The sequence below is a fragment of the Rhea americana genome, unplaced genomic scaffold, assembly GCF_003343005.1.
Source record: "Rhea americana isolate MKP2758 unplaced genomic scaffold, rheAme1 scaffold_120, whole genome shotgun sequence".
Taxonomy (NCBI): domain Eukaryota; kingdom Metazoa; phylum Chordata; class Aves; order Rheiformes; family Rheidae; genus Rhea; species Rhea americana.
In genome coordinates this window covers 155,086-170,521 of record NW_028185262.1, presented here as the reverse complement: position 1 = coordinate 170,521, position 15,436 = coordinate 155,086, and the positions used below count along the sequence as shown (strand labels likewise).

Here is a 15,436-nt window from a genome sequence, read left to right as displayed (position 1 = left end):
GGCCGAGCGGGGCGCGAGGCCTCGCCGTGCCCGTCGAGCGGGAGGCGCCGCCGCGGCCGTGGCCCCCGCGCTGCTCCGCCGGCAGCCGGGCTACGCCGGTGGGCTCCTCCTTTCCCCCCTTTTCTATATACGTGTATTTTTCTATCCCTTCCTTCCTTTCTGCCCGCTTTCTGCGGCCCCGGTGCCCCTTTAAAGGGCATTGGTCTGTGCGCACCCTCCAGCGGCCTCCTGGGGCGCGGAGGGGTGAGGGAGAGGCTCCCTGCGCTGGGAGGGGGGGAGTGTTGGTGTCTGACATGTTTCAAACAATTCCCCCCCCCCTTTCCCGCTGCCCCTGGCTCGTTCTGGAGCGAGTGTTATTGCTGTAAGGCAAAATCTAAAACAAGAAAAAGATTTCCCCTTTTTTTTCAGTAGAAAGAGGAGATTTCTCTTTTTATTATATAGGAAATACTGGATTTTTTTTTTTCTTGTGGTTGACCTGGGAAGTCATCTTGTTGCCAGCCTTCTGGTCTTTGCTGGAGAGGTGCAGAGGGGAGGGTGTTGCTCGGTTCTGGATCTTGTGGGGAAGCGTTCAAGGCAGTGACAGCAGCTGCTGTTGGCTCTGGAGCTCTGGTTGCTATGAGAGAAGCTTCAGTAGACTTGGCTGCTATCTCCAGGGAAGGACAGCAGAGCAGCCTCCATTAGTGTGGTGGTGAGGAGATGGCTGGCTCGCATTCAGGAAAGGGCTTTACTTCTGAGGCTGTTTCCACAGGTCCAAAGTAGAAGAGCGTATGTTCTGGTCCAGCAGGATAAAACCCTATGAAGTGGGTTTCATCGTTGTTCTGTAGCTAATGGCATTGCCTGAGAACCTGGGCTAGAAACCCTGAGCTACGTTTTTTTTCCTAGATATTTTGGTCTGTGTGAAAACTAGGACGGTGAGAATTGATATGATCTTCCTGTTAACTGAAGGCTGCAGTCATGTCTCGTTTGAACTCCAGTCTCCTTTCCAGCCAGTAACCGAGCCAGATGCTTTCCTTATTGTTTGTATGTCTCCTTCCTCCCCTTCCATCGGCTGGGCCCCACTTGCCTTATTGACTGGAATTTCTGCTGTGTGCGGTGGGTGTGTGCAGCAGACACCAGCCTGCTAATGCTGAGAAGGGATTTTCCATTCACAGGCTAGAGAACAGTCAAAATAATGGCCCAGCTCAACTTTGCAACTGGAAACAGCACGCAGCTAGAGGAGTTTCCCTCTGGTGCTGGATACTGAACAAAATCTATCCGCTGCCGCAGCTTGTGTGCTTGCATGTCAAAAATGTATGGCAAATACTGCTTTGCTGTGGAATACAGAGATGAAACATCCTGTGAATAGTGTGAAAGATTCCTCTCTTTCAGTTGACTCAAATGCTTAATGAAGAAACAGTTTGTGGGAGGCCATTTTTGATGTGACTGTGTATTATGGAATCTGCCAGCTCCTATCCACACTCTGCCTACTTGAGTGCAGTAGCTTCCTTTTTTTAAGGAAGAGTGAGTGCCTTCCTTATCTACTTAACAGCACTGGCCATGTCTATATGATACTGTATTGCTGAATTGAAGCTATTGGCATATTCCAGTGTGTTTGTTAAAGATGATTTAACTGAAAATTGTTAATTGAGGTAGGCAGCGTGTGAAAGAAAAATGCATTAGTGTTAGAAAACAACTGTTATCTTTCCAAACTAATGTCTAGAAGGGGGAACCCCTCTCCCTGCTCCCTGTCAATTCCTGGCGTGGGTTATCAACTCGTAATTATTACTACCTGGAAGCAAAAAAATCCAGGATCAGAGTAATGTGAAAGAGATCAAATATGCTCTTAAACTCACTTGGCAGGCAGCAGTAAGGCTCTAGATGCAAACTTGTACAGTAACTTGTATTTGAGAATCTGTAGCGCCTAAATTGTTTCGGAAGGTAGGGTGAGCGAGTAACTTTAAATGCGCCTAAAATGCATCCACCTCTGCAGCAGAACGTGGTATCTGCCCAGCAGCATAATGCAACATGTCAACAGCAAAGAACTTAGTTTTGTGAGGATGCTAACCCTGGCATCTGCAGTTTAATAAAATGCAGCAAGTAATCTTCATTGCCCCTTCATCTTTTTTTACAGTCTCTGTAGATTGTTTACAATTTACAGAGATTGTACGTGGTAATGGGGAATAAATTTGTTCGCTTGCATCCTGTTGAATAACTAACACCACTTTGACAAGGCGCTGGCCTTTCATTTTACTGCCAAATTCCAAGTATCCTGCATACAATATTCCTTAGTTAATGTTATCTGAGATTATAGCCCAAGGTGGGGTGGTGAAATCCCATATACATTTAATTCCCTTTTTAGGAAGAGTACTCAGTTACAACCGGTTCTTACTTTGAGAAGTGATAAGTCAAAGTGGAGAGATGTTGTTGAACTGGATCTCCCTAAAGTTTATGCTTTTTTTTTTTTTTTTTAGTTGGGGATATTGATTTAAGTTTTCCGAGTGTTCTATGAAATAAAAAAGCATTTTAGGTTAAAAATCTCACGTGCAAAGCATGTGAGGGAGGACTAAGCTTAATGTGTAATATCCTGATAATGTAATTTATGTAGTCTGACTTGCCTGTGCTTTCTCCCATTTTGGATGGAGCAAGCTTCTACAAACTTGTTTTGAATGATGTGATGAAATAAGAATGTTTCTATCTATTCTGGCAGTAGTAGGGCAAACATAATGAGTGCTCTGAGATTTGAAAATTGAAAAATGATTGTTTTCATGGCAATATTACTGTATTATTGCACACTTGCATTCTTACTCTGGTGCTGCTTGTGTATGTAGCCTAGAAACCTTGCCAATGAAATCTTATGTTATTTTCAGTATATAAGAAAAGTTGTGATAGGCAAAAGTTTTTTTTTTTTTATAGAAGGTAAAGTAATAGTACTTCAGCTGAAAGTATTAAAGTATATGCTTAAATGTATATAGCATGTGAGATATTAAATCTTAGTTGCCTATATGAAAATTAAGCTGTTATTTGATTGAAAAATAAATAATTATTGCATTATATTTGTCAATTTAGTTTTTTTTGCTCTTCCCCCCCCCCCCAAAAAAAAAAAAACAGCTATGATTGTTAGAACTGTTAGGGATTTCAGAGTCAGTCTTTGGTCTATATGAATGAGTTGTGGCAAGAGTTCATAGTAGTCTCTAATTTAACCATGTAAGTAGCAAAACAATTTTGCATAAATCTATCTTAACCTAAATCTTTTGCTTATTTTGGTCGGTGTAGGGGGGAGGGAATGAGTTGCCCGGGACTGTAGTGCAGCAAGAGTTCAACATCTTCTTGAAACTACGGGAGCTGAGTTTCTCACTTTTTCAGTTTTCTCAATTTCTCACTTAAGTTGCTGCGGGTTTTTTATTAATATTATTATTATTTTTATTTAACAGAATTTGTTATTTTGGTGGCAATTTTCCAGTATTCCTGCAGCAAGTCATCCGAGCGGCAGCCCCTGTCCCTGCTGAGCTGGGAGAATGTGCAGTTCTCCTGGCCTCCCCGCTGAGCTTGCAAAGGGGTGGGACTTGCTAAGCTGCTGAAATCATGGCTAATGCCCACTGAGCAGGCTGAGAAACAGTTTTTTTCAACTGCTCCTCGTTTAATTTTTTTCTATAATTAGCAAAGTTACTCTTTTTCTCAGAGGATGACCTGTATGACAAATCAGGAGATTCTTGTTCATCTCCCCTCTCCACCTCTAAGCTAGTGGTGAAGTATTATTTTCCTGTAACAAAAATAGCAAAAGGGATTTTTATTTTTACCTCATTTCAACTAACTGATGAGTCCAAACTTGAAAAACTGCAGCCCAAAAGGAGAATTTTGCGATGAGTAATAATTTGAACACTAGTTTTTGTTGCCAAAGACCCCACAGAAGTGTTACTGTCATTGTTTAAATTGTAAATCTGAACTTCATGATCATTAAAGATAATTTAAATGTGTAAGCAGGCAAATGCACACAAATTATATTTTAAAGCAATATGAGGAAGAAAAGTCATCTTGATGAGTTTGGATTTTGGGAGGTTTGGTAGGAGGAAAGTAACTTATTTGAGCAATATGGGAAGCATTCAGAAAAGTGTGCTGATGGGCTCAGGCTTCAAGGTGGGAAAATGTGCAAGGACTTGTCAGAAGTTTGAATGACTGGCAAGCTTTCAGTGAGCATGAGAAATAATTTCTTTTGTGGTCAGGAATCTAGTACTCCTGTATTCAGCAAATGTTAAGAAAAGGGGAGAATGAACAGGGAGGAGAGTAAAACAGTTGTACTGAGAAACACCTACTCTGAGAAATAGCCAGGAACCTGGCTTTTAGAATAAAGTTTGAAAGTCGTCTGTTACTTTAGCAAAAGTTTATTCCTTATAAACTAGGTAACATAGCTAGGTATTGTATTCTTCCCTGAGGGTTATGGAAGACCTAAGTTTAGCACTGGAGGTATCCTAAGCTGGCAGGTCTGTGCAGTTTAAGACAGCAAACTTATTTTTGCTTATTCTAATTTAGCTTATTAAAAAAAAACTTATAAGCACCTTTTGAGACAAAATGTGAGTTTTAAAAACAAAATCTTTCAGCCATGAAGAAATTCAAAATGGCTTTTAAGTTGAAAAGTGGCAATGCTTTTGATGTATTCATATTTAGAATGTGATTAAAATTGCAATCGTATTAACGCTGGAAATAAGATACTGCGTGTTTTTTGGTAGCTGCTCATTTACTGACTCAGGCTTATTCCTGTTGTCCTTGCAGAGCTCATACCACTCCATGATATTGTGCTGGGTTTTCCTCTGCATCCTTGTTGATCGAGAAGACCAAATTTTTCAGCTATTAAGCCAGTGGCACAGAAAAGAGCTTGCAGTTCTGATACTAAGAAGAATACTCTTGGCTTTGAAGTGAGCCAGTCTGAAATGCAAGTCCTTGATAGGGAATGAATCTGAGACCATGCCGTGAAACTTTTTAACAGAACATGCCTGTTGATGGTGATTCAGTTTTTTTAAAGAAGTTGAAGCTTTGAATTTCAATCTGTTGATAGTCTCTTGGTTTTGCATAGACTTTGTATCATAAAAATAATTGAATAGTTGCTGTTCTTCTACTCTTTGTTTTTTATTTGAGGATTGTATTGCATGAAAATATCGGATAAGGAAGACCACTTAAGACCACTTTGTTTGGACTGAAAGAAGGAAAGAAATTTGCTTCTGAGAGAGATACAGCTCCAGCCAAGTAGTGCAGAGAATAGGAACAGAGGAGCATTTCTCAGCATGACTCTGCTTCCCAGCTCTGCTCGTGCCGGAGTTGTGTCTTCTGGCAGTGCTCTTAGCTGCTCCCTAGCAGTGTACCCCTTCAGGAGGCCTGTGTGGAAGCTGCTCCCAATAAGTAATTCTCAGATGATTTTTACAGGAGGGAGTGGAGAAATGGGACTGTATCCTTGCTTGTAGGAAGGAAAGAATACACTGGAAAAAGATCGAGAACCACTGATTCAGGAAACGAAGTGCCCTGGGGATTCAACGTGAAACACTTAAAATAGTAAGCGTGTCTCAACGTGAACTGCAGTATCAATTTATAAAAACTTGTAGTCTGTTTAAGTTAGTGGAAGAATGTATGAAACTTTTAAATCCGTGTGGCCTGTAACTAAAGACAGTAAAACAAATTATTTCCTGTTTATTGGTGGCATTAGGGCCAAACAATTTATAGTTGTGCAGCAAGAATGCTTTCGGTAATGTGGCTGTAAATTAACATCTGCCACAGCAGTGAGATCTGGAACTTTCCTGAAAATATGGCTAAGGTGAACTTTTGAAGAAAAGAGAACTGCTTGATTAAGTTAAGTAGGATCTGGTTAACTGTAGAGAAGAACTTATTTCTGATTCAAAGTTCCTGTTGCAGTTTCATGAATTTCAAGGGTGTTGAGCATGAAGATGGCCTGGAAGTTGGCATGGAACGAGGATGCTTAGACAGTGAAAGCCAGGTTCTGAGCTTGCTGCAGACTTGCTTTGTCGTGCAGTTCTTCCAACGTGCACCTCGGGATTTGCTTCTGCATGAAAATTTGTGCATGTTAGGCTGAAATGGGCATTTTATTTTTTGCACAGCTTTGTGGAGGTTTCTGTTACACATTAATGATATGGTCCCGTGGCAATTCAAGCTGGCCTGATGTGGTGTTACCACAGTCCTGCTTACTTTGCCACTCTGACTTCTGCCTCTCCTCTGGCAAACGTCTGCCCCTCTAGTGAACTACTCAGGAAGGCTTCCTGGCTTAAAATAAACATGTTTCATTTTTTGAAGTTTGAGTTTTCTGCTGGCTTCTCTCTGAACTGCCTTGCTGTGGAGTCAGGATAGCAGCAGAGCAGGACGGAGATGGGGAGGCTGCATGGAAGCAGTGCCAGCTGAAGTCAGCTTTAAACTATTGCAGAACTGCACCCTGAGTGTGAGGTTACCCCAGGTGAAGCTACATGAGACAGCTGAGTAGATCTAATGGCTCTGCTGCTGACTGGGGAGAGTTTGGCTCCCCCTTCCTTCCCCCCCCCCCAACAGATAGTTCTGCCTTTTCTATCATGCCAGCTCTGGTTCTTGTTGGGATCCCTTTCTGAACCAGTTCAGCTTGCTAACCTAGCAGAAAGCTATTCTGTTTTTTTTATGTTTTGTTTTTGCTGGATGATTTTTTGCAAAGATAGTGAGTTGAATTGGCTCACAAAGAGATTTGATAAGCTTCCAGAGCTCTCACAAAATTCGTAGGGAAGAACATATGGGTGGAAGCACAGAGGATATGATGGGGAAGGGGATCAGGGTCTCTGCTTTTTGGTGGCAGAGTATTGTATAGTCAGCTCAAGCTGTCTCATGTAACTTCACACTTCTCTTTTAAAGGAAAGTGAACTACTGTCCCCTCTGCCTGTCCACTGAAGGGGCTGCTGTGGCATCTATGACGTGCTGTAGGTTTATATCTTTGGTTGCTGTATGTGAAGTGTTTTCTTTAGACAAACCTATAGTTCTCTGGTTGAAAATTGCTAGTGTAGTCTTTCTTTCTGTTCTTGTTCCTTCAGTAAGGTGGTCAGAATTAAGTTTTAATGTAGACATGATTTGTGGTGTTTGAGCGGTGTTATAACTGAATCATGGTGCTTAACTTTGCTTTTAAAATAGTAAATTCTTTTAAGTGTATTTTTGCAGAAAGTTAGTATAGCAGTGAGTTGAAGTGATCCTCATTTTGGAAAATAGCAAAATATTAACTGGTATGCAACTATTACAATTCTGTATAAATAAACGCATCACAATGTTCATTATCCTTTCTTACCTGATAATTAGGAAGTTTTTATTTTGCAGTAGCTTGCCAGTATTATGACTTGTAAAATATTGAGGCACTGCAGAAAATCATGAATTACTGAGGGTATGTTGTCAATCAGATGTATAAAAAATAGAATAATAAAAATCATAGTAATGAAAATATAGCTTTACTGAAAAGAATGTACAGATGTGAATGAGACTGGAACATTGCAAAAACTTAAATGAGGCAACGCTAGTTGCAGTGGAAACTCAAAGCCTATTTCTTGAATGTATAGAACTTAGCTGTAGCAGCTTTCATTTGAAGTAGAGCTTTTGTCTGTGTACTTCAAATCCCATTGCACCAGCTTATAATATATTGAGGCTTTTAGTTTCTTACCTAGTTAGACCATTTGGTCTAGAAGAACTTGAGGCAGTGTTTTGGCAATTTCAGTTTGGATGAAATTGTTTAAATGGCAGCATGTCATGCCACCTCCAAATACCTGCTACTGCACAAGAATTAACGCTGGGCATGAATGCTACCTCTTGAAAATAAGAAAGCTCATCAGCCTTGAGGGTAATCTCTTATTTCATTATTTTTTAAAAAATGAAACTTTCACAAATAGCCCCCAAAACAATCATGCTGCAAGAAGTACAACAAACCAACTCAAACAGTTGCAACAGTTACGTTTGCTGTGCTGTGCCTTGCCAGTGATGGCAGTTGTTCTGGCATTGCAGTGAAGTAGCTGAGTCTGTTGCTCGAGTGCGGAACACCTAGGTGACTTGTAGGGTGACATGTGCAGGTATAGTTACTGCGTGGTTGCTGTCCACTTTCCCTCCTGCGCTCCCCAAACTGCGTACCCACAGCTGGGCACTTTCTTTATCCGACAGGACTGCCAGAAGGTGGAAAGTTTCACTGAGGAATCGACTTTGTAACGTTTTGGTGTGTCCTGTCCTAGACCTACCCAGCTACACAAGAATCTCTTCAGTAGGAAGATCTTTGAAGTTAAAGCTGCCCCAGTATAACTTGCCAAATATATAAAGAAAACGCTTCAAACCTCCTTCCCTGACTCCTCCCAAAATTTTTTCATTCAAAAAAAAGGCTGTTCTTGGATGCTTTAGCTAAGGTGGAAGATACTCGGATGCAGAGTTCTTGAACTGAAGGTGTCCTTTGCACAGCTGTGGGTGTTGCCATTTGTTAGTGCTGGGAGACGGATGATGCCTTTTACTTTTCCAGGTTAGTTCCCAAAACACTCTGAATGCAATGTGGGTCAGTAAGAGCTTTTTAAGAGTTGGAGCACAAATATTCTTGCGCTTGGCAGTAGAACCACTATTTGGTGGATTCTCTTAAGCCACTACAGATTCAGAATATCCTCTTGAAAATTCAATATATGAAACATGTAAGAAGACCACAAGTTTACTAACTGGGAAACAATTTTCCTCACAAACCACCAGCAAATGCAGTAGTAAAATTAGTATGCATCACAATTTCTACTTCATGCTCCTGTATTTCTAGTTCTTATATAAGCAGTTAGAAGTAATAAAGTAATGAAAAATAAAGTGCTAACACGTTCTGAAAGTGTGAGTATGCATTGGAACATGCTGTCGTTAGGCCTTTTTGGATGCGGATTAGAACTGATAGTTTGAAACTGCAATCAGCAGAAATTCATTGGAGTTGCACATGAAGAAAGGGTATCTTAAATGAGCAGGAAAAAATGAAATGGCTGATCCAGATGTTGATGCAACTGCCCTGGTTTTCAAAGAACTGTATAAAGATGCAGCAAGGATTCTTTGGGTAAAATACTTCAGCTGAAAATTCTGGCTTTGCCATATCACACACTGAACATGAATGGGGATGATTTAGGAGAAAAATGGTCTTGCAAAAAAGTTTCTAGCTTGCTGTCACTCCTCTCGTGTCAGAGTTGAAGGATTTGCTCCTTTTTCGGAGTGATAATAGACTGTTCCCATGAGAGTTAGTGTAGGGGCAATGTTTTGAAGGAATTCTGGTATTTCAGTTTTACATGAAGACAAGATTGTGAGGGAGGGCGTAAATGGCCTTGATACATACTTGAAAGTGATGGAAACTTTTTTGAGGGGGGTAAAATTAAATTACTCAAACTGTTAAGAGTCGTTTTACAGAGATAGTAGGTGGGTTTAAAATAATAAAAATCCATTTTGAACAACGAGGATTGCTATGGAGTTCTGTTGGTATTGAGAGGGTTTTATGTAAATTTTTCTCTGAAAAATTGTACTGGCTTAACTAAATAGATTTAAAAAATCTCTCCAGTTCAACTGATTATCCCTGCTTGTTGGGAGATGGCTGCCTCTGGGATGCACTTGTGGGTTTCCAACCTGTTGCAAATTTGAAATTAAACAAGTGAAATCACTGCAGTGAAAGGTGAGGCTGGTTTGAATGTCTTTATATGATCTGTATTTGGATTTCTAGTGGCTTATATTCTATTGTTTTTTTTTTATTCCTCCACCCCACCCAAAAGTCCCAGATGCAAATTTTGAGGGCACTTTGTCCTATTCTTGTGATGACTAAATCTATTGATTTAGCTCTAGCTTTTCATTTGCCTGGCTGAAAGCACTGTATATAACATCTTAGAAGTGTTACTCTGATTTTTCAGATAGGAAGATTAAGGCTCAAAGAAAAGGATTAGCTTGCACAGGGCGTCTTATTAATGGTGCAAAGATAAGAGATGGATTTCTTTACTCCAGATCTAGTGATGCAAATAGTCTCTTTTAGACTTCTTTAGATGGCTCTCTCACCCATACCAATCTTCACCCTTACCTCCATTACAGGTTTGAATGCAATTAGCCTACTACAGGACGTAGACACTGCCAGTGCTGTGTTGCTTCTGCATATACCTTTAGCTGCTTCTGATGGTACAATAAAACGGTGCCATTGATACTGCTGTTAAAAGGTGTCTCGTAAGTACAGTATATGATGGATATAGGTGAAAAAAGTCCACTGTGAGTTGTTGGTGGGGAAACTTGTAATGATGCATGGTATTTTTCCTGTTTGTTTTTACTAGCGTTGTAATGCTATCAAGATAGGTCAGGTTAAGAACAATGTTGCTACTGATTTGCAGTCATCAGGACTGATAACCTGTAAGAGGCCTTCACAGTATCTACAGCAAACTGTTTGTGGATGCTTAGTGTATATGAAGTCTAATTGCATGATTCAGGAAGTTTTTGTTTTCTTTGTTGTTTTCCTTCTTTGTTGAAATTATTCTCCTGTCTAACTGTTACACAGCTGAGATTTTGATAGTTCTCAGCTTTTTCCATGCTGAGAAAAACAAATTAATCCTGAGATGACTGATGGATGTGAAATTTCTCTTGGTTAGAGTGAAGTCCTGTACACTTTCTGGTTAGTATTTTGTTTTAGGGAGATTCAGTATCTTTGCTTCTCTTTGAAGAGAAAAGGAGGAATGGTGCAGAGTAGGAATGCTGGCCTGAAGGGAAGAGTTTATAGTTTTCTTCTAGTACGCAGTGTTTTGTTACAGCTGAAATTCATCTAGCTGTGATGTACTTGTCATTGCACCAAATGCATCTAATCTAAACAGTGGAACATCTCCCTCCTGAATGCTGCAAACCAGTGTCCTTTATGCTTACGTGAAGCTGTAACAGGCTGCCCATCTCCTTGAGAATGCCTTCATACTCCTGAAACTTACTCCATCATGTTGTCAAGCCTCATTTACTCATGCAATGTGTTTTTCTTTTCTTTTTTCTTTTTTTTTTTTTTTTTTGTGGATTCTGTTCCACAAGCTTGCAGGTTAAAGAGTTTCCTAGCTGTCAACAGGGACCGTGGCACTGATAACTTTAGTCAGGAGTAAGAACTGAGAACATAATGTGAGAACAAAAGTGGCTCTCCTGGGTCAGCTTTGGAGGTATTGCTCGTCTCTGACAGGGCCACAAGTAGATGATTAGGGAAGAATATATGGTGAGAGGACAACCGGCTCCTAGCTAACATCACTAATTTTAGTGTAGTAGTTTATACTGTTAAACTAAGTACAGCCCTTTTCTTAGCTGCTGTGATTTCAAATAGCTATCCCTTAAGGAAGGGGGTTAACTTGACTACCATGGCATGGTTTTGTTTGGGCAAATATATGACCACCTTAATTCTTTGTTTATGTAACCACGTTTTTTCTGTGGTGTGGGGGAGATCCTTGCTAGTGACTGAAGCAAGCACTGGTAAACTTTGTTTGGACTAGCCTGTGTAAGTTGAAAGATATGTTCTGCTAGCTAAGGAATGATGGACGTCCTTGCTTAGGTAGTCAGATAAACATAGAAGCTGTGAATGTATTGCTAAGTAAAAATAGTGATAAAGATGGGTACTGATAAATGTTAGTACTATGAATGTGAAAGTTATTTAAAATTATATCAATGTTTGCTACAATTCCATATTTTATTAAGATGAAATTATGGGGAAGCTAATCTTTTAAGTGTCCACTTATGCAGTGAAGAAGGAGTCTCCCTTGAAGATGTAGTTAGAGCTGGAGCTTCACTTAGGTACTTTGCAACATCCTCCAGAGGCTTCTGAGAAAGTGTTTTATACAGTTCTAGAGAAGTTCTGCACTGTTTTCATAAAAACTACTAAATGTACTCTGATTGCTGTGAAAACTTAAAGGCTTGGGTTGGTGCTGCTTTGGGACCTTTACGCTACAGTCTATTACATGATTTTAAATTTTCCCCACAGAACTGTGGGAAATCCTATGCTGATCTGTGGACTATATTAGACAAACGCAGGCTAGTTCATTTGTAAGCTGCAATGCCAAGTATAGAAATGACTAGGTGAGATTTTTCCAGTCTTTGTTAGGTGGAAAGTCAGATCACCAGTAGGTTATTTTTGGCCTTAAAATGCATAGTTATGCAAATACTCTTAGTGGTGCTGTAGAAGAAATGGGCAAAGCCCTGAGCAACCTGATCTGAGCTGGCCCTGCTTTGGGGAAGAGGGTAGTCAAACCAGTTGACCTCCAGTGATCCCTTCCAATCTAAATTATTTTATGATTTTGTGGAAAATAGATGGGGTATAGCAGGTGTGGGGAGTATATTTGCTTTAAGGGGAGAGGGCAAGAAGGCAAAATCCTCTTTGAATCTAGCAAGAGTTGTGCAGCAGATTTACGGCCGCTTAGTGTCTTTTTTTACCTGGATAGCATAAAATATTTGATAAAGATCTTACCAGACATGCACATTTGTGAGATGATAAAGTGTATTTAGAGAGCTCTCAACTATTTTGCTACATTTCAACAAAATATATGAATTCGTCCCATTGCAAGGTGGTGCGTTTGTTAGCAAAACTGCAAAGCTGGCCTAGAAGATGAAACAGTTCTAAAAAGTGGAGGCTCAAAGGATTGGAAGGTCATTACAGCTAACTGTCTCTACATGCTACTTAGGTCTTTTTTTTTGAAGGGTTAATGTGATAACAAAATGACAGGGGAAAGGAATATCAAGCAAAAATAAGTAAGTAATCTTACAAACGTTGCAACATTAAGACTGATACTAGAATTGAATTTTGGTTTCCATGCTTCAAGAAGAATGCCAGTGTCTTTGGAGAGAATTCAAAGGACAGCTGCAGAAGTGATCCAGGGACTGGAAAATAAGCCTCATGATGGGAGGTTTAAAGGAGCTCAACCTACTCAGCTTATTGAAAAGACAATTGAGACGAGGACTGGATCCTTCTCTAAAAGGACTTGTGAGATTTGCTGACAAAAGCCTAGCAATATCAACTGAAGTTAGACAAATTCAATCTTGAAATAGTTTCTTAACAATGACAATAATTAAAGGTTGGAATGGTTTACAGGGAAGAGAGGAGGAGTGAACATTCATCTTAAGCCTTTAAAATAGGCCCAAATGATTTCTTTTTGGAGAAAATACGCTGTGAATGTTTCGATTATGGTAATGGTCCTTCCCTGATACTGGAATTTAACAATCTTTGAATGTTTCATGCCATAATCAATTGGAGCAAGTTCACATTTATGCATTCACTGTCAAATCCAAGGTCATGAAATTAAGGTTAATTGAGAGGAAAAAGAGTTAACTTAGTGAGGGAATACTGCCTTGCATAAGCCTTATAAGATGTGAAGGGAACTCTGAAATTTAATGCTTTGTGGCTTGCATCTTTGGAACTCTGTTCTGAAGCAACTCAGTATGGGAAAGATGTTTAAGATACGGTTAAGGCTTTCTGAAAGCCTCTACAGTGAGGCACTGATGTAACTCTGTGCAGTCACTGTATTCAGATGAGTGGTTCTGAATTCCACTTGACCACAGCAGAAGTCTGTAAATTTTTTTCATCCTTTTTTAGAATCTGTATTTAAAAAATTTGCACAATGGCAATATATTACAGTTCCTCTGAAAGGCAAAGTAAGCACAAGCTCTCCTAGTAGGTTTAATTCTTAATGCAGGGTATGTGTAGTCTCTCAGGTTAACTCAACTTGGTCTGAAAGCCTCTTCATGTTTGAAACAATATTAAATAGTTGTCAGGAGCAGTATTCTGTTGGCACTTTGTTGCTGGTTTTCATGCCATTCAAACGGGAGTACTCCAGTGATTCTGCTCCTCCCTGGCTTTGTAAATTTGCCTGTGAAACTGAGTGACTCAGTTCAGTAATTGCTCCACATGATGCTTGTATTTTATTTTTGTTTGTCTGTTCCACCACTCCCTCAGTGGCTGCTGAGTTTCTGTATTTTCGTCGATTACCTGGTTCCAGGTGCCCTTTGCAGGTGCGTGGAGCTCTGAAATTCCCTTCCGTAGTGCTCGAAAGCTGCTGCCTGCGCAGCCGGGGCCCCGCCGCTCGGCTCTGCCCGAGCGCGCGGGCGTGCGCTCTCGCCTGGGCCGTGCCTGCTCGCGGGGCTGCCCGGGCTGCCGCCACCTCTCCTCCTGCGAGGCCGCGTTCCTCGCTGCTCCGCTGAAGAAGGAGCTTGATCAGTGTCACCTCCGCAGGGCTGAAGCGAAGAACAGGAAATGCTTCTGTGTCCCAAGAAAGATGAGGCGGTTTTTGTGCGTTGACTCTATCGATTTGTCACATAAATTGAGGTATTTCTTAAGTGAGGAGGAGGTTGTCTAGCAACTACAAGTTGCCTAAGGCTAACGACTTGGTAAACTTTGTAAGTGCGTTGGGGTGCTGCACAGTGTAAAGCAGAGGCCTTCAGCTTCATGATCTAATGCAGCCCCTGCTATTTACTGCGTCCCGTCAGCCTTATCCGTGTTAACCTGTAGAAGCTACTCACGGAAAGCACTGCACGCAGCAGAGGTTGCAGAAGATTAGCAGTAAAGTCCCCTTCCTTATCTTCCCTCTGTGGTGGTGTGCCTGTGTCGTCATCCCCCTTTCCCCATCATGGGACCGAGGGAGATGGATGACCTATGTTCCCTCAGCTAGAGGAGGGCTGTCAACCTTTTCTTCAGCATTAACGATTAAATTTCAGACTAAGATGCAAATCCCCGTAAGAGGTTTCACCATGTGGCTGTACGTACCTGTGCTTAGCTGTGTTTGAGATATTTCTCATAATAGACCATTTCAGAAACCTTACAGTTGTGCTGACAGGCATAATTTCATTATTGATGTGTTACAGAACCATTTTCTCAGCATTGCTTTAGTGTGAGCTTTATAACTAGCACCTTAGCCAGCTGTTTGAGTTCAGTACTCCTGTGTTACCACCTGTGTGTAGTTAGGGTGGTTGGTTAGCTTTCTGTGCTCAGAGAGAAGCTCTCTCCAAAGGTAGAAGTTACTGATTTATCTGCAAGTAACCAGCAGTAAATTTATTCCAAGTGACTTCTATACTTGCTCACTGATTGCAGGTTTGTGACTGCTGATTTTGATCATATATGTTTACTTTGAAAATACATTCAACTTGATTATCTGCTTTTCATCCTGTTAACAGAAATGAGCAAGTGAAGAAGGTGACCATGGCTTGCAGCAGTTGTGCTTTTATGGAGCACCTTTTGGCAGCTTTTACCTTTCATGTGTGTGGCTTTGAGAATAAGTTTTTGATAAATTTCTGGTAAAACAGAATAGTCAAAGTTTTTGATTTTTTTGCTTCACAAAAATAATTTATATTCCTGAAAGCTTATTTGTCCAATATATTGTTGGTTAATGACTTGTTCAGTATATTTGACTATTGTAATATTGCTGATGCAAATGGGTAAATATGGGAGATCTGACATGCAGAGTAAGGGCATGCTGTGCTACAGTGG

General features: G+C 40.6%; 1 protein-coding gene across 1 annotated transcript in view; it reads left to right on the top strand.

Annotated features, from left to right (window-relative positions):
• The first annotated feature begins 5,013 nt into the window (after nt 1-5,013).
• Nucleotides 5,014-15,436, top strand: part of SETD5 (SET domain containing 5) — a 67,397-nt gene continuing 56,974 nt past the window's right edge. The window contains exon 1 of the mRNA XM_085323874.1: nt 5,014-5,520. The gene's annotated coding sequence lies outside the window, so the exon portion shown is untranslated. The remainder of the gene's footprint in view (nt 5,521-15,436) is intronic.